The sequence below is a fragment of the Podarcis filfolensis genome (genome assembly GCF_964270895.1).
Source record: "Podarcis filfolensis genome assembly, chromosome: 7".
Classification (NCBI taxonomy): Eukaryota; Metazoa; Chordata; class Lepidosauria; order Squamata; family Lacertidae; genus Podarcis; species Podarcis filfolensis.
In genome coordinates, this window is record NC_139603.1 from 62,816,723 (window position 1) to 62,841,218 (window position 24,496).

The following is a 24,496-nucleotide window of genomic DNA, read 5'->3' on the forward strand; positions in this document are numbered from 1 at the left end:
TAAAAATCACAGTAGGTGTGACGTAACACTTGTGACGTAAAGAGTTTTTTGAGGAAAAGAAACTGCAGATAAAAAATCATATAATATATTCTGAAACCGAGATGAAGGGAAGTCAATTAATGTTGTGTGTTATTTAGTTATTTAGTTAATGTAAGTTAGTTAGTTGGTGTTTTATGTTAGGTGATGTTTTTTCTTTTGTTCTTTTTATTATTATTATTTCTTTTATTTATGTACTCCTTTTTTGTATGTATGTGTTATGTATGTTTACTTCTTCACTTGTTTTAATGTTGGATGTAGCAAAATGAATTAAAACCAATAAAAAAGGAAAAAAAACAAAACAAATTAAGTTCTTAACCCAAGGTACCACTGTATAGACCTTCCCTTCCATGTTAGGAAGACTTCTATGTTAACATTCCTAATGAACATGGGAATTATCCCCAATGCTATGGATGAGAAGTCCTTCCCAGTAGGTCTTGCCCGAATGAAGCAGTTGCAAAGACTGATGGTCCCCCTGCTGTCTAAGACTCCTTCCCCTAGATCTTTCCGCAGCAGCTTAAGGTTTCGTCATCCTGTCTCTCATTGGTCTGCCCTCTTCATTTCTCTGCATGTTTTGGGAGACCAAGCAGGAGGGGAGTTGGTCACAGCAGGAGGGGGAGACTCCCTGGCTTCTTCAGCAGCTTGCCTGATCTCTGCCTCTAGGTCCCCCTCCTCTCCAGTTTCTCCTTCTGCATCTGATTCTGGGCTACTCTGTCACAGACTCTTCCTGCTCACTAAACTCTGTTGCATCTTCAGTCTCTTCCTCCTCCCAGTCTACCCTCTCTGTTCCCACTGACCACTCATCATTGTCCCACCACCAATCCCCTAGCTCTGAACTTTCTTCCCCTGGGGGTTCCCCACTCCTCTGCATCCAGCCAGTCCATGACATCTAGGGCCCCTCCTTATTGAACTTCCAGTGCACATTGAAGACTTTTTTATTCCTGCAAGCATTTAATTGATGTCTGATTTTATAGTTTAAATGGAATTTTATTTTTATATTCTATCTTTGTAAACCACTTAGAGACTATCACAGTTAAGTGGTATATAGATTTTTAATAAGATTTTAATAGATTTTAAGTAAGACCCATTGGGTTATGACTTATTGCAGCTTTAGTTGGTTGAACTTTGTTCTGATTGAAACTAGTAGGACTGAAGTCATGACTAACTTGTCCCTGATTCCAATGTGAACAAAGTTCAAAAAACTTAGTGTGGAACCAACCCATTAAGTTTTCTCTCAACCTAATTAATTAGAACTGATCCCTGCCTCATGCTCCAAAATGAGTTTTACCCTTTGTAGTTCAAATCGTTTGAGCAGCTATTAGGTAATTGCACACATTTTTCATGGTTCTGCTGTCCTGCACCAATTGGCAAAATCCATGATAATTGCATTTTCAGTTCGTTTTCTGAAAGATAATAGATCCCTGAAATAAGAATGATTGTTACTAGCATTTAGAGGGGAGGAGGATCAGTCTTCAGAAGTGAGTAGTCCTGAAGGCAGGATAAAGTGTGGTGTGGTAGACAGAAGATAATGAAAGATGTGTGAAAGATCTTCCTTTAAAGACATTGCCATTCTAAATAATCTGCAACTTCTCCCAGCACTGTAGAGCTCAGCTGTGACTTCTGCATAGTTCCAGCCCTTACCAGCTTTGTTTTAAAATTTAACCATACAAAAAAAGATTTAGTTGTTTTTAAAGGACCCGTTCTTCAAAAGCAGAATTTGTAAAGGTTTGAAATTCTGAACACTGAACGCAAAGTGCTTACCAGTTTTCATTTCCACTGTACAAGTGGGCTGCTTCAAAACCAGTAAGAGACATACTGGTGCCCTGTAAATGACAGCTGTAAATTGTCTGGAAGACTTGCTAATCTACCCCCACTCTGGTTTGAGGAAAATAAAACCAGTATTTTATCCAATTTTCCCTGTACCTCACCCCTACAAGAATGATTATTTCTGCCACTGACATTGTCTATAGTCTTAGAGGAATCACTTAAAGAACTTTGACCTTTTAAGCCTGACCAGTTTCAATGAGTTAAGCACATGGCTAAATTCCACCCACCCAAAAAATTATTGGGACCACCACCAATTGCTCACCCTTGGCTAAGAAATGCCCTCTGTGCCTTTGGCACTAGATCATGGAAATCAGCTACAATTCCTACCTCACAGGGGTTCATGAGAGTTAATTAGTTAAATGTTTGCACGGCACTTTGAAAATGTGAAGGTCTAGATTAGTGCCAAGTTTTATTATTATGAAACCCATTAAAACACAATGCATTGATCAATTAGCTCAAATCAAAGAACATGTAGCTGTAAAGGATCTAATTAAAATTTGAAAAATAGAATTATTGAAAGCAACTGAAATTCTGCGCCACCTCTCACTTCAAATTAGCAGAGATCTATTACTCGGTGCCTTGCCCTATATTTCTCATGTCACAGGCCGAGCAGCTCGAGGTTTGCAGAAAGCCAATATTTCCCTTTATTTGTTTAAGAGCTCATTAAGCTGACTGAAAAGCCCTGTTCTGCAAAATCAAATGGCTTTTATATAAAGTGCCATGCGATTGCAGCCCAGCGTAAAATGGATGGATGGGCATGATATGCTTTTGTTGTTCGTTAAAATGTATTGTAATTGATATTTTAACTCAACAGAAGGCTACATTGTTTCTACAAAGCATCAAGAAATTCAGGTGCAATGGTATGCATGCTGAAGACCACACTGCTCAAGAAGACGTAGAAAAAAATGTCAAGAGTACTGTGTGGCAAAACTAGTAGGACCTGCAACAAAATGTTACAGTATATCCCCACCTCACCCCTGTTTCTGACTTCAGGAGTGCTGCTTTGGCATAGAAGGGGCTGAGTTTCAGGAGCAGAGAAGAAAAAGGACCTCACACATTGCCTCTGCTTTCTATATCAGCAGTAAAGGGCTTGCAGGCCCTCCAACCCGAAGATTATCTACTCTTGAATTTATTAGTCACAAACTATCCTTAACACACTCCAGTGGTTGTGAAGTACTGTAGCGGTAATATGAACAGCAGTTTTGTAGGGCACATCTGTTGAGTCACATCTATACCACAAACAAACAGGTTTGTCAGGGCTTTCCCCAAAGTATTCTGGTGCTGGGGTTGCTGGGAATTCAGTTATTAACCTGTGAATATTATTTCCCGAGCTTTGCTCACAGGAATACAGTTTGCAGAATTTCCTGTTGACAGGAAATGGGGGAAAGAGTTTAAGCATTAAATTTCTTTTGAAGAACTTACAACAATGAAACCTGACATTATTTTGCTTGCTGTTACTTGCTTGTTTATCCTTCACATATTGCTCTGAGTTGTATTTTATGTAATACTCAACGTGACAACCAAGGAAGCAACAGGCTCTTCTTTTATTTACACTGCAGTTCTCCAATAATATTCAGTATATCATATTTACCTATCTTTGTACAACATATTAGACTGAAAGCATTTTTCAGCAATAACTCCCTGACGCTAAGCATCCTGAAGCCTATTTCTATTTAAGAGATTTTTCCACCCATTGCCTGTTCAGTGTAAGATGTGCTAGTGTACTTATATCCTATTTGTGATACATTTGTCATTTGTTTGCCTTGACATTTAAGCTTTTTTAAACGTACTGCAAACATTTCTGTTCATGTCTACCTAAAACAAAGGCCTTTACATTTCTTACCAGCAGAAATGAATGGATCATGTTCATTCTATTTGTCTCTGTAGCCATAAATATCCTTCTATGTATATCAACCTCTGCATTTTAAGATATATTTGACCATGAAAGCTGTAGTCAATATATATCCCACACAACTTGGACCCTAACTCCAAGTTGTCTTGTACCCTAGGACAGTTTTACCCCAGTATTTGTCTACTTGTTAGTAGCCAAGATAACTACCTGTCTGTCTTTGAGATGCAGTGATTGTATGATGCAAAACTCCATCCTCCCTCTGTCTCAGAAACATAAAACATCTAACAGTCTGGGACCAGTGAAGAAATGGAAAAGGTCTCCATGTACCCTTATCAAGATTCCATGAATTTCATAAAGAGAAGCGGTACCAAATCATAATCCCACTGTAACTGGAGCCAACCAAATTAGGAGACTGATTGTAAAACTCCTATTTCTTATGTGATTGGTTAGTTGCAAACAGTGGGGGAAGGCTGAGGGGATGGTGGCACCCCTTTTACAATTAGATTGAGGATGATTCTATAAATAAGTATTTGTGGTTTAACTCAGAGTAGATCCATTAAACCAATTTCAGTGGCTCTACTCTGAATAACACTTAGTTGAATGCCAACCATAGTTTTCAACTTTGCATTTTTCTAACAATTGCCACGATTTTCTTATTCTGTGTTCCTTCCCCCCCTCCTTTCTTCAGTTTGGGTCTCTTGCCCTCAATCTTCCTTTCTTTCTTTGTGTGTATTCTCTTCCAAGAACAGCTGCATGGAAATCATCTTGGCACAGAATCTTCTCGAATTCCAGCCTGTATAATCTGCCTTTGCAAAACTGGGAAGTTATTCCAGGGCAGACTCGACATAACCTCCTATGAGTACAGAAAAGGTCTAAAATCTCTTTTAAAAAATAATTCCTGGGACTTGAGGTGTTCTTTAAAGGACTAGAAGAAAATAAAAGACTATGCCTGTACAGTGTGGCAAGCAATGATAAAGAAGAGGTAATACAATTAGCAGCTTTTCTATTAGAGAAAAAGAAAATAACAGTTTGGGGTTTTTTACTTTGAAGCCACTGTTCTTATTTCTTTTAAAAAAAACATCCACTTCAACCATTTGATGCAAAATATACAAAACAGTATGCCATAAAACAAGACTGGACTTTTTAAATAAATAAAAACAGTGATTCCAAAAATCTTCTGCCTACAAATTACATATTGATTTCTCGAGGACTTGACTAGACAAGTATCACATTATGAGATCTCTGGTTTAGCTAAATGAGAATCACCACTGATATCAAATACTCTATTGCACTATACAATGCAAGAGTTTCAGAGACAATATGTTTATTTGGAATAATGAAATTCAATTAGTAAGCAATTACACCACCAAGTAAAGCAGTTATTGATAGCACTTACCAAATAAATTTATAGTTTTGGTTTATCTTATTCTCTTGCACATAAGGCTGCAACCCTAACCCCATTTACCTAAATTAAGGAGTGTACCTTAAAATGCGTAGATTTCAATCATGCTAAAATGAATGATTTCAGTTTCACCAAAAGACTGTAAATTACAAATAGCTATCAGTCCAGGGTCTATTAAAGTATTCCATTTTTACTGAATTATTATGGAAATGATTGTGTTGCTCTATCAGCACCTGATTGTTGTCTTGCCTAGTGTATATTACCTTTTTTACCTCTATTGTTTATAAATTGTGTGGTAACCAGAAAATAGTTATAGGGTTTGTGTATTGTCTAATACTATAGTAAGTGTTAAATAAAGTTTTTTTTTATTTAAAAAATCACTGTATTTATATATATTCTTAGAATGCATTCATCTCTATAAAATATTTAGAACAGCTATATGTTGTTAACACTTTGACCCATACTAGAAATAAATTATGTCTACAATTTGATCTTGAACTTGAATATTAATAATATACTTTAGAGAGCATTTTATTAAAGATATTAAGATTTGCATCAGCAAAATTGGTAGATGTGTTTACAGATCGAATGTAATGTTGTTACAAATCACATATAATTAAAGCATTACATCCTCTGCTATAATATCCATTGATGGGAAATGGAATTATAAATTTTAATCCCACCTCATAGGGGGTGTCAAAAAGCTATAATTATGCTTACCAGTCAGTAGATGCTACTAAACTTTAGACAGTCAGTTAGTAGCACTGGGGTGTAAACTTCATATATGCTATTCATAAAACTAGGAAAATCCTTCTTCGAGACTGCATGCTTGTTAACCAAATGAAATTAATTTCATGAGTTAATTTGCAAATCCATTTACAAGTTCTTATCCATGCATAGCTGAATTCACAGACTTTGCTCAGGAACTGTGACTAGCAGGAATCTATGGCCTTGTTCCCTCATTAACATTTTATTTCAAAAATTCTTGCCAACTCACTCTTGGAAAAGTGGGCAGGAATAGGTACGTATGCAGTTAAAGGAAAATGTTATAGAGTTTCATGGAAACATTTCACCCAGATTTAAAACAAAACATAGAGCATATTTTGAGAGTCCAATTTCAGGCTTGCTCCCATTATTTTCAAAATTCGGAGGAGAGTAGAGACCCTTGTATAGCAAACAGTACCATCCACACATAGAGATGGGGGAGAAAATTGCTTTAGTCCTCATTTGAATGTGAACCTATTAAATTTGTACTTTCCACAACAATAAGTGAACCAAAACACAGATATCCTTTGAAATTCACACTTATCTGAATTTTGTGATGCAGTTCTCTAGGCAATGTGCTTATTAGGAAAAATTAGTACTAAAATGCTGGTGAATTTTGATGAAGTGTTTGGTTTTAAATTGCAATTTGCTGCATAAATGTGGAATACTGAATTGGAGAGTTTAGAAATGACCAACATAGAGAATGAACATTAACAAGTCCTTCCATCCTTATCCACACACAAGAGGCAAATTTGCAGAATCTCGACATTTACAGAAGTACAAAAACCTATATGAAATTTTGGTTTACTATTGGGGAAGAAGGGGTGGAAAACATGGTGGAATGGGGTGTTCTAGAGCTTTCTGGCTGTCTGGAAGACAGAACAGGAATATTCCACACTGCAATATTTCATTGTAGATCCCCATTTGTAGCAAGTAATCCAATTTCATCATGACTTTCTTTGTTTACCTTTCCGCCACTGATTAAATATTACACCAACCTGTTGCTTTCCAGATGTTAATATATTTGAGTTCCCATCTGCCCCATTCAGCATGGTCAATGAACAAGGAAGTCCAGCAACATTTGGAGAACAGGAGGTTGAGAAGGCCGTGTAACGTGCTCAACATGACCCGGATAAATATTTCACTAATTCCCTCTCCCAATATGTCATCACTTCCATTTGCAGTTAGAAGTATATATTGAATCAGTCAGAATCACAAGCCATGCTTCAGATTGCATAATGTTCACAAACGCTTCAACTGCAAGATATAACAGTATACTGGGGAAAATCCCAGCCTATATGAGGATCAGGGAGAGACAAATGCTCTGGTTAAAGAGAAGGTAATCTGATGTGGAAACAGATTTCCATACTTCGATCTCCTTAGGGGTCTTCACATGGGATATCTGTTGAGTGTACAATATGGGTTCCTGTGTACAAAAATAGCTGACTTGTACACTTGTAAAATTCACCAAGTGTATATTCTGTGTACACAATAGTTGTGCTTGACAAATAAACAAATGTGCAATCTTTCACACAAACTATTGCACATGTGCAGAGTCCTCTTGTACTGTGTTCAGTGTAATGCATGAATAAGCCCAGCTGGCAGGCTAGAAACTGTGTAAACAAGGTATTGCCTGGAGAAGGCATTCCTATGGCTGGATCAGCACTATCCTGTTGATAAATCCACATGCCAATCCTAGTTGCCTTTAATAATAAGTTTTATTATTACTTCTGAGTAAATGTATGTACTCATTTAGTTTGATATTTTAACAGTCTTTCCACTGTTGCTTTAACGGCTCCTTCCACTAGCCCTTCTTCTCAGTCCCCAGACAACATTTAACAGTGGCAGCATCTATTTAAACTGATTTTACAAATACAGTGGACGCTTGCCTTGCGAACGTGATCCGTGCGGGAGGCATGTTCACAATCAGCAGCATTTGCAACCCACAGCAATGCGTCTGCGCACGTGCAGGTTGTGATTCGGCGCATGCGCAAAGCGTGATTTAGCGCTTCTGCGCTTGCTCAAGCGCCGAAACCCGGAAGTAACCCGATCCAGTACTTCCAGGTTCGGCGCAGTGCGCAACCCGAAAACACGCAAACTGAAGCGTCTATAACCCTAGGTAAGACTGTAATTAATTAAGAACTTGGTCTTAGCTACCTCTAGTAACTTCAAACTCCATCATCCCGTGGGAGAGAAAAGTATATAATTGGAAAGATGTGCTCCACTCATTTGTGTCACTCAATACCCGTGCATGCTTTCCAAATATTTCAAAATGCGACAGTTAATACTCTGTGTTCCAGGCCTTAGCACTTTAATGTATTGCAGCTATGGACATGAACCTTCCTCTCATCAGATCACAGACTTGGGCCAAAATTGATGGTGCCGTTCTATCACACAGTTGTGAATAGTTGATGGACCTCTACGCAGAATCCATTTGTCAACATTGTTTGCCATAAAACTCAAAGATGGCTGCATTTTCAAAGAAGCTTTCTAAAAGCATCTCTACTGTGTTTTCTCCCCCTTCCTATTGCTGTGCTGTTATGAGCAAAATGTTCAGCATTTAGGAATAATTTGTTTGAAAAATAGGTAAGAGCAAAATGCACAGCATGTCTACTCTAAAGACTGTTCCAATTGTCCCTTACACACACACACACACACACACACACACACACACACCACTGGTGTGATTTAGCATTGCTATAAAATTAAAATGTGAAAATTGCTCCAAGGCAGAATGCTATCACTTTAGATGTAAAGCTATCAGCTCTCACCATTAATAGGCATTGAATTTTCAATCAAAATAATTCAATCAACAATCAAAACAAAACCATGGACAATTGAAAAATACAATCTAACAGCCTTGCAACTAGCCATTATTTCCCCCCTCCCTTCATTGATTTTAACTCTTACAATCCCAATGCAATGCTATGCAAGCTGAGAATATTACAAGTGACCTTCAAGCCTGATATTTAGGAGCACAAGTTCTAAATAGTTTAACTGGAATATTAACCAGCTGAAGCTTTTGCAGCCCCATGTCCCTGGTCAGAGGCCACCAGGGAGGGGGGCAGGTGAAGTCAAAGCAGCAAAAAATAACATGACACCATCTTGAGATTGAAATGGCCACAATTTTATTGATCACAGATGTGAGCAGACTTTGGCAAAGGTGTTGGGTATGTATCCTGACTCAGCCAACCCAGTCACTGGCTGATACTACATCAGGGTAAATTCTGGGCTTCAATACCCTCCCATGACACAGAACTGTGAGGTCAACCCACCAGGACACCATTTGGACACCATTCTATGGCCCAATGGTCCCTGTCTGGGATTTCGGGCAGAACCCAGTGCCTGCACCCTATTACTGGGGTATCCTGAATTTGATCCTGGATCCAGGGAAGGGGCACCCAACTCCCCACAGCTTAGACTAACGATCTAACCCAATCCCTTCTTTCTGCCAAAAGCTATAGCAGTTGCTATGAGGTAGGTAAAACCATCAGACAGGCCCAATTCATCAGCAACCAATTAATTCCACAGCAAGGTCATACAGATACACTCCCTGCTCACCTCTGAGCAGAGCCAATGAATACAGTGGATTGGCACTGGGTGTTTGGCGAGCTAAAATTTCCTTAGTGATACGAAAGCCCCTACCTGTATTAGTGTCAACGAGCCCCATCCTGTATATTTATTTGCTAACACAGCAGCTCTTAGAATGAGGCTGTTAGTCTTTCTCTTACCTTTAAGATATTAATAAAGACACATTAAATTATAGCTGTGTGAGAGTGTGGATGATAAAATGGCAGGAGCACCCATTTATATGCACATTTAATTATGCGTAAATATAACGTTACCCCAGACTTAATAGTCTGTAAAAATTCATCAAGCTACAGTTTACAACCTTTGCCTAGCAATTTGCTTCATGTTTTGAAACCTGTCTGCTTTGTTACTCCTTCACTGGCCATGCAGTAACTTTTCCTAAATCTGTTAGGAAAGGTAAATACTACATCATCTAGACAGGATTCTGCACGATTAGACCTAGTGAAACAGCACACTGTCTGGAGGATAATTAAGCCATAAACATGTCTACATAATTTTACTCATTGCAGTCCCAGGACGAATGGTTGATTTGCAGATGAGCAAAGAAAATAATGCACAGAGGCTTTAAAAGCCTTAGGACATAGCTGAAAAGTAAATTTAAACTAGATGCTGGGGAGGGTTGCAGATGGACCCTGGTACCCATCAGCCCCAGCCAGCATGGCCAATGGTCAGAGTTGATGGGAGTTGTAGTCAAAAAACACAGACACACAGACTGTGAAGACACCTGTCCCAGTGTGGCAAGATGCATTGTATTTCTATTTAAATTACAGGCAAATTAATATATTTGGATATATAAATATGAATTGGCATGTGCAAATGTTATGCAAATCCATGTCCTCTAATGCCCCATTTCTTCTACTCTTTTTTTTAGTGATTTTGGCTACTTGGCCACCAAACTCAATATTACCTACTCAGGCTGTCAGTGACTCACAAGGATGAAGCCTGAAATCTTTCTCAATCATGCTAATTGGAGATGCCAGAGATCTGGGACCTTCTGCATGCAAAGGCTGGTCCTTCACCAAATTTCCAGATAGGTTATCAGAAATTTCCAATAACATGCACAGCCTATTTACCACCCCTGAAATCTGTGAGCAGGCTTTCCATGTAGATGACCAAATATGCCAATTTTGCTTCCTTTCGGTTTCTTATTTTTCCCGTCTTAAGTTCAGATCTCCACATTTACACATCAGTTGGATTAAAAAGAAAAAGTTCTCATGACAATTTGTCAGCATTTTTGCATGAAGTTCTCCAACTATACATGTGTTATATGCACCCCCCCAATATAATATATTTTGTATGTTATTTTCACTCATATATGCAATTACATGCAGACTTTACTGCATGCCCCTTTGTTCACGCTACTTGGGCTTAAGAGCTGCATTGCAAAATTCAACGGTGTGAATTTCTGTGTTTGGGTTTACGTATTATTTTTTTTCAAAAAGTGTGAATTAGGTATATTTGCCTTTAAACGCAAACTGAATTGAATTTATCCCTCATCCTTACCTGTGAGAGAGCTGAGTATCTTCCAGCCTCAACACTGGCATAGAGGGAGGTGAAAATATTCAAGATGCACACCCCTCAGCTAAATAAATCTGCCTTCAAGTTTCATAGCTAACTTCCCCCTTCCCTCTGAGACAAAGATTGCATTGATCCTTCATCATTTTTCACAACACCGACCCAGTTTCCACTCTTCACTACCTTCTCCTTCCTTGGACCTTCTGTTTCGTTTATATAGTAGTCGCTGCAACTTGCTATATCACTCATTCCTAGTTGCCACCTCCCATATCCACAATGGGATATTTGGCCACCTCATGAGAAGAGAAGACTCCCTGGAAAAGACCCTGATGTTGGGAAAGATGGAGGGCACAAGGAGAAAGGGATGACAGAGGACGAGATGGTTGGATAGTGTCTCGAAGCTACCAGCATGAGTTTGACCAAACTGTGGGAGGCAGTGGAAGACAGGAGTGCCTGGCATGCTCTGGTCCATATGGTCATGAAGAGTCAGACACAACTAAACGACTAAACAACAACAACAACATCAACATATCCACAATGCTGGTGAAACAATATCAGCGCCAAGCCCTGCAGGGTCTTCAGCCTTCCACATTTGCTCACAGTTGACCTGCAGCCCACTGCAAATTCCATATCAAATCCTACTAGAAATAAAGATCTGGAGGTTATAGCAACATTCTACTTGTATTTTATGGAAATATTAGATGAATATTAGGATGAATTTGTCACCTATCTTCCCTTCCCAAGGCACCTTTCAATTTACTCCCTCCCAATTATTACCAAAAGCAGAAGGTGGCAGGTGAATGTAAAGATTAATCCATTAGGGTGAACATACTTCCATTTCAAAGTTTGTTAATTTTCTTTCTACTTTGTCAGTTCTAATTTATCATCCAACTTGAAATGTAATAATTGTGCTGGTGCTTGAGTTCTGTAACGTAGTGAAGGCTGTATTAGAATTATGAAACTGCTTATAGATTCTAGCGACATTCGTTAATATATTACAAGGTAACACATGTTGAGATCAGGGTGCCGACATGTCAAATTAAATCAAAAGAAAAATTAGTGAAGACATAGCTCAGCTGATGTTCAAGCAATTATACTGAAACAGAAAACAGGATTTCAAAGGATTTAAGAAATGGAAATTGTATTTCCACTGGAAAGCTGAAAAAAACTTTAAAAAAACACACCTCATAAGCTATAACAAAACTTCAGTTTTGTGTTTTATAAAGGATCATCTGTTTTGAAATATTGCAATGGATCTGTCTGTCATTAATGTTCTTTGCTCTGTTAAAATGACCAAAGTTATTCAAACAAGTTTTCTCAATTTTCTCCATTATTCATAAAAGGGTACAAAACCCTCCACTCACAATCAACAACTCACAACCATTAAAACAAATAGGACTATTTAAAACAAAGCCTTAACATTCTCTGGAAAGAAACGTATACTAGCATCTCTTCCTAAGAGGTTATTAGAGGAAAACGAGATTATTTCCAATACATCATCAAAATAAGCACTTGCTGTAAACACAAATACCTCAAAACCTTTATACGTGAAAAAATATGAAATTCTAAACTTTAGTCCTCAAAACACAGTGGAACAGAAATGTGCTGGAGTAAAATTTCAGTAAAATCACCATTTATGAAGTACCTGTTGTTATAGATCACAGCTGAAGATTAGAATTTGGGTGTCTGTGTATAGTTAATATGTCTCTGTGTGCGCAGTGCTCCCCCCCCAAACAAAGAGGAGCCCTGAGAGCCAAGGAAGGCTATGCAGAAAGAACACCCCCTTCTTGCAGTGCCCCTGTGCATTTGCAACAGAAGCGACACAGTGCAAGTTCATGTGTGTAGCATTTTTATATTTATTGTTCTGCATCATATACAACTAAAACACTCTGTAGTTTAGAGAAGGTCTAAAACAGGTTGATGCAGGTTAAAGCAGAACTAAAGAAGGTTGGCGTTAATTTTATTTCTTCTTTGCCGGTTCTAATTTATCAACCAACCCAAAATGTAATAACCATGCTAGTCACTGAGTTATATAACGGAGCCAAAGTTGTATTAGAGTTATGAAACTACTTGTGGATTCTAGCGATATTCATTAATATATTACAAGGCAATGCATGTTGAGATCAGGCTCCCAGTCTCAAGTGTTATGGCTGTGAGTTGTAAGCATTAACGTCACTGAACAATAATGATATCTGCAGATTGTTTATTTCCAGTTGTGCTTCTATAGACTTTTTCTCCTAATGAAGTATCAGCGAGACATAATCTGCAGACATAATTTTGTTTTTGCCATTTGCCATGGTTCCATTCATTCGAAGCAAAAATAATTCATTCTCTCCGGGTCTCCCCTGTATTCTGCGAAAGTGTGATAAAGCAACACAGTAATTTACAGATTTAGTGAAGACAGGTTTATTCATGTAATCCCATTTTCCCTCCTCAGCCCCTTATTTTGGAAGGAACTGTGGGGCTTGGGTTCAAATATAAGTGAGGAAAATGAAGGTGAAAATGTCAGAGCCCCAGACAGTGCAGTGTGCCTCCAGGCCATCTTCTCCTAACATGTCCTGAAAGGAGGAAACAGAAACATCCAATAGGCAATTGAATAGGACAGGATAGCAAAAAAAGGACAAGGATTCATCTAAGAAAAAAGGGGAAGAGGGGAAGAAAGCAAGAGGTATAACTCATCTGGCTATGCTATTTAAAGCAAATCTCTAAACAACAGGAAGGGATGGAAACTTAGAACCTGTGACCAATTAGTTTTTTTGGCCAATCTTCAACTACACTTCTGGACTGAGATGTAGCAAAGATGGCCATGTGTCTTGCTTTACAGAAGGTATAGTCCTCTGTTTCAAGGCATCCTCAGCCGATTCAAGTTTGCTTGAAAGAAAAAGAATGATAAGAATGGAGAACAGGGGCTTTGAAGTTCCCCATCAACCGAAAACACTTGGAGAAGAGACTCACCTGATCGCCATCTCTCTCCCAGAGCTCTGAAATATATTGTTTTTCTATTTAAATTATAGTAACTACTTCTAAGTTTGCATATACAAATAAATTAAGTCTATGTACATTTTATGCAGACCTATCTTTTGGGGGAAGAATGTGTTTTCTCTTTATTGACAGTGAGTGGGTTTGGATTGCAGCCATGGTCTGTGTATATGTTTAGTCAAAAGTACACACATGACAAACATGACAGCATGATATCATTATTTACTAAAAGACCTGCTTGCCAGGGGCCAGGGCACCACAGATCAAACTGTGCCTTGTTATGCAGAATGAGAGAGCAATAAAAGGGGGAACCTTTCTTCAACAAATCCACATTGTGATGGAATTTGACAACATTCTACATCCCTAACACAGAACTCTCCATTTATATTCTTTATCGAGCCCTGGACATGCGTGTTTTGAATAAGTCACCTCATTTTTAATATGAGAAGCACTGTGCCGCAATTCTAATTTAACCATCCTTATACACTTACTAAGTGCAAGAATTTTTTAATTAAGTCCTTGATCCAAGAATTTCATCCTAATTTGCAGTTAGGGGTGTACTGGCCATATCAAAGGTGATTGCTCATTCCTTTTAATCTTCAGCTGTGGATTGGAGAAGGCTCACAAGCAGACATTTGTCCTGCAGTGAACATGTGCTATTGCAACTCTCCCATATTAACAGCTTGCATGGATTAATTGGAAGGAACACTTCATTCTTGTAGGGGTTTTCAATCCTCAAGAAATGTTTTAAAGCGTGAAATGTAGCTAATAGCCTGGCAAATTGCAAAGCAGAGCCCACCACTATATGGGCGATGAGCAAATATTCATTCTTTATAGGAGTCTCTGAGAAAAAGCAAAGAGATTTTTCCTGCTGCAGGCTTCAGACGAGATCCAAAGAGCTAATTTAGGTACTCCCCAAGTGGTTAGGTACACCCAGAGGGTTTGGAAGAAGAAAAGAACAGATCTCCTGTTCAAAAGCAGTAGCTATTTGAATCTCCCCAGAGTTTCTACAGCAGTTTGCCATTTAAAATGGCAGATGCTGTTTAGCAAGCCACAAAGCCAAAGCCCCACTGGAACTCATGGAAATGTGCTTGTTTATTGATAAAATGCACTAACCACTAGGGGCGGATGGATCTGTTGGTTTCAGTTACTTATCTCTCCATTCTTAAGTTCATTTAATCACATTTCTACATCTCTTTGCATTTTTTAAAGTCTTGAAAACTATCAGCGTTTTAATGCTCAGTATTCTCACACATGTTTTTGAATGCAATTTTGCCTAATATACACATTTTTTTTCAAGATTCACACACACACACACACCCCCAGATAAAATGTATTTTTGGTATGACATTTTCACAGACATTTTAACGCATGCATGCCTTTAGTACATTACTTTGGCTCGAGGACTGCATCACAAAAGTGCAGGTTTTGAAGGATACCTGTGTTTGGGCTTATGTATTGTTTTGGGAAGTATGATTCAGGTGGGTCCACATTTTAATTTTCCCCACATCTTTACTAACCATCCAAGGAAGAGTTAGGCAGCCACCTCAGGCAACAGATTCTGAAGTGGGCGGGGAGCAGACTGAGCTGTGTGCCCTGTGGACAGCCCTGTGCCCTCTAAGGTAGCCGACTGCCTTAATGTGCTGTAGAGGATGTTTTCCTGTTGCCAATGTTGAAGTAAGATTTGACTGCCAGTCCATTTGACTTCTATACATGGAATGGGAAGGTGCTATCTTATCCTTTGCCTCTAGCAGCAAAATGTCTTGTATCAGCCTTGCCCCTTCTCCATTAAAAACACTCATGGTATGGCTTTGCACAAATAATAACATCAATCTAACAACACACACAGTGTCAAAGTAGAGCCACACAGTAAGTACCCAGATGAGCCATGTTTAAAAGCGTTTGGATAATAAAAAAACGTCTTCACCTAGGTGGAATCTTTGAAAAATACATTGAATTTGGCATACCTCACTCTCGCCATCTAGTGTCACATGTGTATATTGCACTTTACAACACATTTAAAACGTTTTGTTTGCAGCTGTATAGCTGAGTCCTAGTGTCCAAAGCTAAGCAGTGATGCTGCCTCTGAGTCTCTTTTACCATGAACTTCTTTAGATCTCAGGCATTATCTTACACTTGATTACAGGTATGTTATGCATGCTGAAGTCACTTAAATGGGTGAGTTGCCAGGTAAAAAAATGGGAAATTTACCTGGAAAATTTAGGGCTTCTTATTCAAGTAATACTCTATAACTCTTCTGTGCCTGTCACTAGATATGGTCGTATGTACTGGGTAGTATTTTGATGGTTCTGCAGTCATCAGTACTAACCATATAAGGACATGCTATGGACCAAGAACAATCCAAATCTCTGATTTGCATGGGCTGTGGGAGTCAATGAGTGAATATCCCCAAAGTAATTACCACATGGATAGGTTGAGAGAATAAAGTCAAACAGGTAGTTCCAGACATGCCCTTCAAGAAACAGAGGCACTCTTTTGATTTGTGGACTTGCCTGCAATACACCACTTCCTCTATCTGGCTGAATTATAAATGCTAAGGAATTCGAACAAGAATATAACCAATGACTTAGAGCTAATTTACTTCTTCAGTTTCTGGCATGTTATACGTTGCTCCTTATAACATTTGTTTGTTTTGTTTTTAAAAACGTGCGTGCCAAACATGGCAGCTAGCTAAATGTTGGAAAAGAACAATAAAAACAATATAAAAACAAGTTTCTATTTATATCACATTAAAAAATATGCACCAGTGTGAAACATATAAACTTATCCAGGAGACCAAAATAGAAAAATAACTATCAACGAAAATAGCGTGATTCCCTAAAGGCTTGTGGGAATAAGAGTGTATTTAGCCTTCCAAAGTTAAATACCGAGCTTGCTTTGTGGTTTTTTTTCAAGGTGTGAGTTCCTTAATGGGGATGTCACTAAAGAAAAAATCCTGGTCCTATTGGAAGGAAGGAAGGAAAGTTTTACAAAGTATGAGAAGACAGGTATGAGAAGACTCAGAGAGGTTTTGAAAGCTACATAAGGCATATAACAGAGGAAATGACAAGGATGGCAGAGAAATTCAATTCAGTTCACATTTAAAGGTGAATCTACCCAATTCACACTTTCTTAAACAATACATGAGCTGAAACACAGCATTCCTTCAAAACCCACACATCTCTGAAATTTGCAGTGTAGTTCTCCAGGCTAGTAATGTGTACAAAAATGTACATACTAGGGTAAAATGTGCATCTAAAGGCATATATTAGTGAAAGTAGCATACAAATGCATTATATTATGGGGAAATGCTTGCAAAAAATGCATATATTTCTCAAAACTTCATAGAAAAATGTACTTATTAGTAGAAATTCTCACTAAAATAATGGTGCAAAATTTCATGAGGCTTTTTAAAAAATACAAATATAGAGAAATGTGGAGTGCTGAATTTAAGAGTGGAATAATAAGGAACTGAGAGATTAAAAAATACAATCTAACAGCCTTGCAACTAACCATTATTTTCCCCTTCCCTTCATTGATTTTAAATCACCTGAAGATGAGAGATGAGGCAATGCATGGACTTACAGGGTTCTGGAGGCAAGGATGAAGGATCTGCACACAATCTAAGTGTTGACCAGAATCTAGTGTAAAGATTTAAAGGTGCATATCGCATAGCCAGAATTATGAGGTGGTCTCTCAGTATAGGAGGAGCTCATATAGAAGGAGAAGGGAGCATTCCATGTCAGCTTTTTCTTACCCAGGGAAGCTTCATATGTTGAAGGAAAGTATTTCGACGTGGCTTGCTGAGCAGCCTTTTTATGCACAGGGAAATTTACATGCCGGGGTGCTAATCCCCAAGCTGCATTACTCTGCCCAGACCTACTGCGCTGCTACACATTTAAATTGGCTCTTATATAGCAGTTCATAGCTGCAAAATTCAAATAACGTGTCAAGGCATTCAGAAAAAAACAGCTGCTTGTTTGGGAAGCATCCCTTTAAATCTAATGGGAGAATGAATTACACAAAGATTGTTTTTCTCTGTGACATACGTTTCTTGCAATGCTACATATATTGGCAATCTGCGTAGAGCAAAAGAAATGAAAACAAGCCTTTGAGTGCCAACAAACTGGAATTTAAAAGAAAAATACTGGATACCTTTTTGAGAAGTGATAAAAGTTTCCTCTGCGGATTAACTTTCCAGGTCAGAGTAAGATGTCCTGAAATCTCTTGATATTACCCTGCCTTGCATTAGTGGGAAAGACATATTCAGCACTCTCAAGGCAGTCCTTAAAACACACACACACACACACACACACAATTTTTCACAAAAGCAATTCAGTCTTAAAGCCTGTATAAAGTAGTAATATAATATAAAGGGGAAAGATAACCATGCTTAGAAGTCCAGACCACAGAGAAGCTTGCTCATAAACCTCTCAACATTGAAATGAATACCTTTTTTCACGTTGGCTGGATCATGCCCACAGGATCAAAGTTCACTGATAACTGGAATTAATGTTACTGTTGAAAATCCTACAGTTAGGCTGATGTTGGCCAGGACTCCTGCACTATGTTAACCCAACCATTCTCTGAAAAGGGCAGGTGTTACACTATTCCTCTTCAATTTCCTCCTTTGTAGTGAGTCACCATTCAGCTTCTTTGATTTCCCACCTCTCTCTACAATTTCAGCCCATGTACTGAGCTCCACAGTGCTGGGAAGATACTCCTAATCTTCTGCACAGTTTCCCTAATGTCATGCAAATATTGCAATTCCACCAGAGGTGGAAGAGATGAGATGCTACCCCTCCTTTCCTTGGATAGCAGAAATATTCTGGCGCATGTATCGGTGTGTGCCTCCGCATGACCACACTGCAGAAAACAAAAGGAGCAATCTCAGAGGTGCTATAAAGATATCTTTAATGAAATTGTTCGATTATGTCACACATTTCAAACCTATATCATTCTCTACCAGGGAATTCTAGATACCGTTGCAAGGAGATATAGTCCCTTCTGCAGCTCATTCCTCATTCTTGAAATGCATTGCCTTGTGAATGATTTCATTAAAGATGCTTTTTTAGTACCTTTGGACTGATCCCCGATGTTTTCTGTACTGAAGTCCTATTAACACATTCTGCACATCAGGCTATAAATTAGCTAAAAACCAACAACTTCAACTTAATCAGCTGTGAGACCATTATTCACTGATCGGCAAGGGCACTATGATCAGCAGATGGGAAATGGAGAGCTTTGCCATAGCCTGATGATTATCGGCTACCGATAACCTGGAGGCAGGCTTTCTCACCAGTGGCACCAATGCTGCGGAAAGCAATCCCTGCTGAAATACCAGAGGCATTTCACTGTCTTCCGAAGACTCACATGTTTAGACAAGCATTCCCTTGAACATAATTTCTGATGTTATTGCTTTAACTATTGCTTTACAGAGGGGGGAAAAACCATTTTCAACTGTGATGCTTTTTAATTGATTGCTTAATTGAATATTTTAATTAAGAATGTTTTATTTCTCCAATGGAACTGTTATCATGTGTTTTAATTGTGTGTTGATTTCGTAAGTTGAAAACTGCTCAGAAGCCATATAAATTAAATAAATAAACGAGATTCAATTTATGAATGGATAAAAAAGAGAAACAGTTAATGAAGGGCAAGAGCGGAGGAAACTGCACTACTTTCAGATACTGTCCTCTTGGAAGAAGAAGAAGAAGAAGAAGAAGAAGAAGAAGAAGAAGAAGAAGAAGAAGAAGAAGAAGAAGAAGAAGAAATTATTATTATTATTATTATTATTATTATTATTATTATTATTTATGATTTACACCCCCGCCCATCTGGCTGAGTTTCCCCAGCCACTCTGGGCTCCCAATCAAGTGTTAAAAACAATACAGAAGAAGAAGAAGAAGAGTTTGGATTTGATATCCCGCTTTATCACTACCTGAAGGAGTCTCAAAGTGGCTAACAATCTCCTTTCCCTTCCTCCTCCACAACAAACACTCTGTGAGGTGAGTGTGGCTGAGAGACTTCAAAGAAGCGTGACTAGCCCAAGGTCACCCAGCAGCTGCATGTGGAGGAGCGGAGACGCGAACCCGGTTCCCCACATTACGAGACTACTGCTCTTAACCACTACACCACATGCCTGCCCCTCCACCCTCTCCTTGAGACTATAGCTTCTCTCATATATTACTGAGATCAGTCAAAATCAAGTTACTCTGTTTCATGACATGGAAGCAGTTCCAGAATGCATAGGTTGGTCTTGGCAGCAAGCATCATTGCACATTGTGTGTGGCAGTTGTGAAGAAAACTTATGGGAAGGGTTAGAGATGGGAATTACCATGATGTGTGGAGGCAATTCATGAGAAGCAACCTGTCATGAAAAGTAACCCATCATCACTCAGTTCAGATATAAATGGCTATCCAGACTTGAGTTTGGCACATTACATGTGCATTCCCTGTGCAAAATACTAGTCAAGTAATTTAATACTCTCTCTCTCTCTCTCTCTCTCTCTCTCATTGTGATAAGCTGTACAAACTTTTATATTAAAATGTGCATAGAAAAGTGTTTGGGGGTTGGTACTGTTTCTTGTTTTGCATTGCCTACAAATGAGTTTACAAATGAAACTAGCAGTAGGAACATAATAAAGTTGGCATTCACTTATTTAATGCCTCAGCTCTAGAAGCAGCTGAACTGTATGTAATGCTTATCTTTAAATATGTGTCAATCTTATACCAGATAGTGGGCTTTAAAAGATCGTAAGTTACATACAAATTAAGGTAATGGTTTATTTCCCCCGGGGCTCACTACAGTCTGTTCAGGGACCAAGCAATTTGAGAAACAGAACATGTGGAACGTTAAACAGTCCAAGAAGCAGTGACTATACTGATTGGTTTTAACAGCCCAAACTAATTTAAAGCATGCCATTTGATGCAAGTAATCTTGGACTGGTTTTTTGATTATGCAACTGTATTGGCAGCAGCGCTGGCACAGAGCTATTTGTTCACAGTACAGAAGAGAACCTTTTGCTGTACCTGCTCCGTTTAGGTGCAGAGAAGGAAATTGATAGGGGGGAAAAGCAGATTGCAACCCTTCTATTAAACAGTTAACAACACACTATAATATTCATGAATGCATTACTAGAAGTTGATTGGGAGGCTGAGGGCATATTGTAGACTGGTGTAATGTTAAAGGAGAGCGAATATCATTCCCAAAAAGTCACCGCATCCATTAGAAAAAGTAACGGTCTGAACACAGTGTCACTTCGGTGTAAGTTGGCAACAAGAAAAGCCGTTGCCTCTGTTGTGGAACCAGGTCAGTTGTGGTTTCCAGGTCATTTGCATGCACAAGCATTTGCAGAATCAATGGAATGAATTACAGAATCATATATTTGTAAAACCCATAGGCTATATGCAATGTCTGCATTCAGATATCATAACAGATCATTGTTACCATATTGGCCCGAATATAAGCCACACTTTTCTCCCAAATTCCGACCATGAAAAGTTAAAGTACGGCTTAAATTTGCGACCTTACAAAAATTGGCTTTTACGACATGGCTGTAGGATTTTCTTCTACATTTGCCATTTATGGGTGTGAGTGCAGAATTTTAAGGGAGTGGCTTATATTTGGGCATTGTCTTTTTTTCTTTTTTTTCTCCCCATGAATTTTAAAGGTGCGGCTTATATTTGGGCCAATATGGTAGTTGTGAAAAGAAAACGCTGTAGTGAATTTTGGAGTTGTACATTTTCTGTCTTTCTTCCTCCGCCTTCATACACAAGGAGTAAACTGCATATGGAAAATGGTGGTTTGTACAAACCATCATTTGTTGTTGTTGTTTTAAAGCCAAGAACATCAAATCACAATTGGATCCTGGTTTGATATCCCAGTTGGTTAACAATGATCCGCTTACACTACAATTTATTTTATTCAGACACAATGAGAAACTACAGAAAGCCACAAACTATGAGTGGAAGCTTTAAATCTCCACTCTCGTGTGTGAAAGATGGGGGAAGGGGAAGAGTGGATTCAAAATATTTTCTAAACTTTTCTATATATCATCTTTCCTCAGCCACAGTCAAGGACCCACACCTGAGGACCCAAAGCTGCGCAAAGCTGTTGCAAATGTTTTCCCAGACCACTTTCCAAATCCCATCGCTCATCTGCACTTTCAAGTTAAAGTGCCCTGAAACTCAGTGGAACAGCTGTAAAACACATGGAATTGTGGCTGCAGCAAAGATGCCCACGACGGTATATTTTCCTGTATACTAGAAATAACTGTTCTCCATCTATTCTTGGATAGCACTTAAATATTTGATAGCTATTTGCTAGAGAAATGTTTTTTTTGTTTGTTTGTTTGTTTATTCAACAGTTTTGAAATAGCAAAATGGTCTGCCATTGCAGAATGGATTCCCCACTCCTCCTTCATAATATAATGAACATTTATTCAGGAAGGGTCTTAGAGTTGATTGAACAGCAAAGTGGATTTTGAGGAAACCTACAGTAGAATCAGAAAAGAAAAGATGCGTCCTTGAACCAGGTTTGCACATCACAATGTGCCAGACTATTGCATGTGGATGTGGGCTCCCAGAAGGGAAGAAGCCCACAGCTGCTTGGCTCCTCCTCAGCCTTCTTTACTCCCACCCAATACTGAATGATGTCCAAACCAACACTTGTGGCTAAGCTGTCTTCACACTAACCACAAGAATAAACATTGGCTACAGTGGCATGAGAGTAAAAAGACCACTTGTTGTTGTTTAGTCGTTTAGTCGTGTCCGACTCTTCGTGACCCCATGGACCAGAGCACGCCAGGCACTTCTGTCTTCCACTGTCTCCCGCAGTTTGGTCAAACTCATCTTGGTAGCTTCAAGAACACTGTCCAACCATCTCGTCCTCTGTCATCCCCTTCTGCTTGTGCTCTCCATCTTTCCCAACATCAGGGTCTTTTCCAGGGAGTCTTCTCTTCTCATGAGGTGGCCAAAGTACTGGAGCCTCAGCTTCAGGATCTGTCCTTCCAGTGAGCACTCAGGGCTGATTTCCTTAAGAATGGATAGGTTTGATCTTCTTGCAGTCCATGGGACTCTCAAGAGTCTCCTCCAGCACCATAATTCAAAAGCATAAATTCTTCGGCGATCAGCCTTCTTTATGGTCCAGAAAAAAGGATCCCTTCATGGATCACTGCCTTGCCGTGGCGAAGGGGCTTGAATAACTCAGAGAAGCTATGAATTATGCCAAGCAGGGCACCCAAGATAGACAGGTCATAGTGGAGAGTTTTGACCAAACGTGATCCACCTGGAGGAGAAACCGGCAAGCCACTCCAGTATCCCTGCCAAGAAAACTCCATGGACAAAAAGACCACAGGGCCTAGTAATTCATTATTTGGCTTAGTGTGACATGCAAACCAGGTCATAGTGTCTAGTTGGGACTGGGGTGGGGGGAGATGTGTCCATCACAATGTTCAGTTCACATGAGACTGGTACGGGGCAAACCAAATCCAGTCTTCTACTCAATAGAAAGTGGTGAAGTGTAGATGGTTTCCCACGAGGCAAGACACAGTGATAACAGCAAGAACCTTTACTGAATTAACAGAACTGGACAACAGGGGCAAAGCAACTGCTTATATACATTTCTGAAGGCCTGGGCCACTCCCACTCTCAACCTGATTGGCTGTCTAAACTTCCAATCTGCAAATCGTGACTCAGAGGCCCAGATCCTGAAATGCTCTGCGATTGGCTATCATGTATCGAATCAGAACACAGCAGCTCAGAATCTTTAGTCCAGACTCAAGCTCAGGCAAACACAGACCACTGAATACATAACAAGTGGCATGGGGGTTCACCTCACCTCTGGTTGATCCTGTCATTGTTGCATACTGAGGAGTGAGATGGTAGTGAGATTGGCATGATACAAACACACTGACAAAACTTATCCACTTCTCCCACCTGTGCGGTTGCCTTGTGCCAACCTCACTGTTGTCTCAGCCCACCTCTCTGCCTCTCCATCCCGGTATGTAGCAGTGATGCAGGTGACCAGAGGTCAAGTGGGCACCACCAGCCTGCTGGCCGCTTGCTTCTGCTCCTTTACCTAAGCCATTGATAGGGAACTACTGTGTATTTTCTAACAATACTTATCAAAATAGGGATGCATGCTCCTAAGCCTGAGCCATATGACCCACGGCTGGATCAGGACGACAGATGCAAATTGCAGGGCCCATTACACACAATTAGGAAACCTGACTGTTCCATTGATATATTGAGTTCAGTATATATGTTTGATTCTAAAGTATAATATACTGATAATATAAGGAGATGAGAAACATATATCGTCAAGACTGGATCCGTCAGGGGTCTTTTTATTGTGTCATTTAATAATTGTAAATGTTCATAAGAGTTACATAAGATATGATAATTATATAAACATATACATATAAAATAAATCACATCTTCATATATCTCCTGTGTTGTAAAGCTCAGTGAAATTTACTGCTGCTATGAATTCTTGCAGCTGTGGAGATATAATGTTCTCTGTTTTT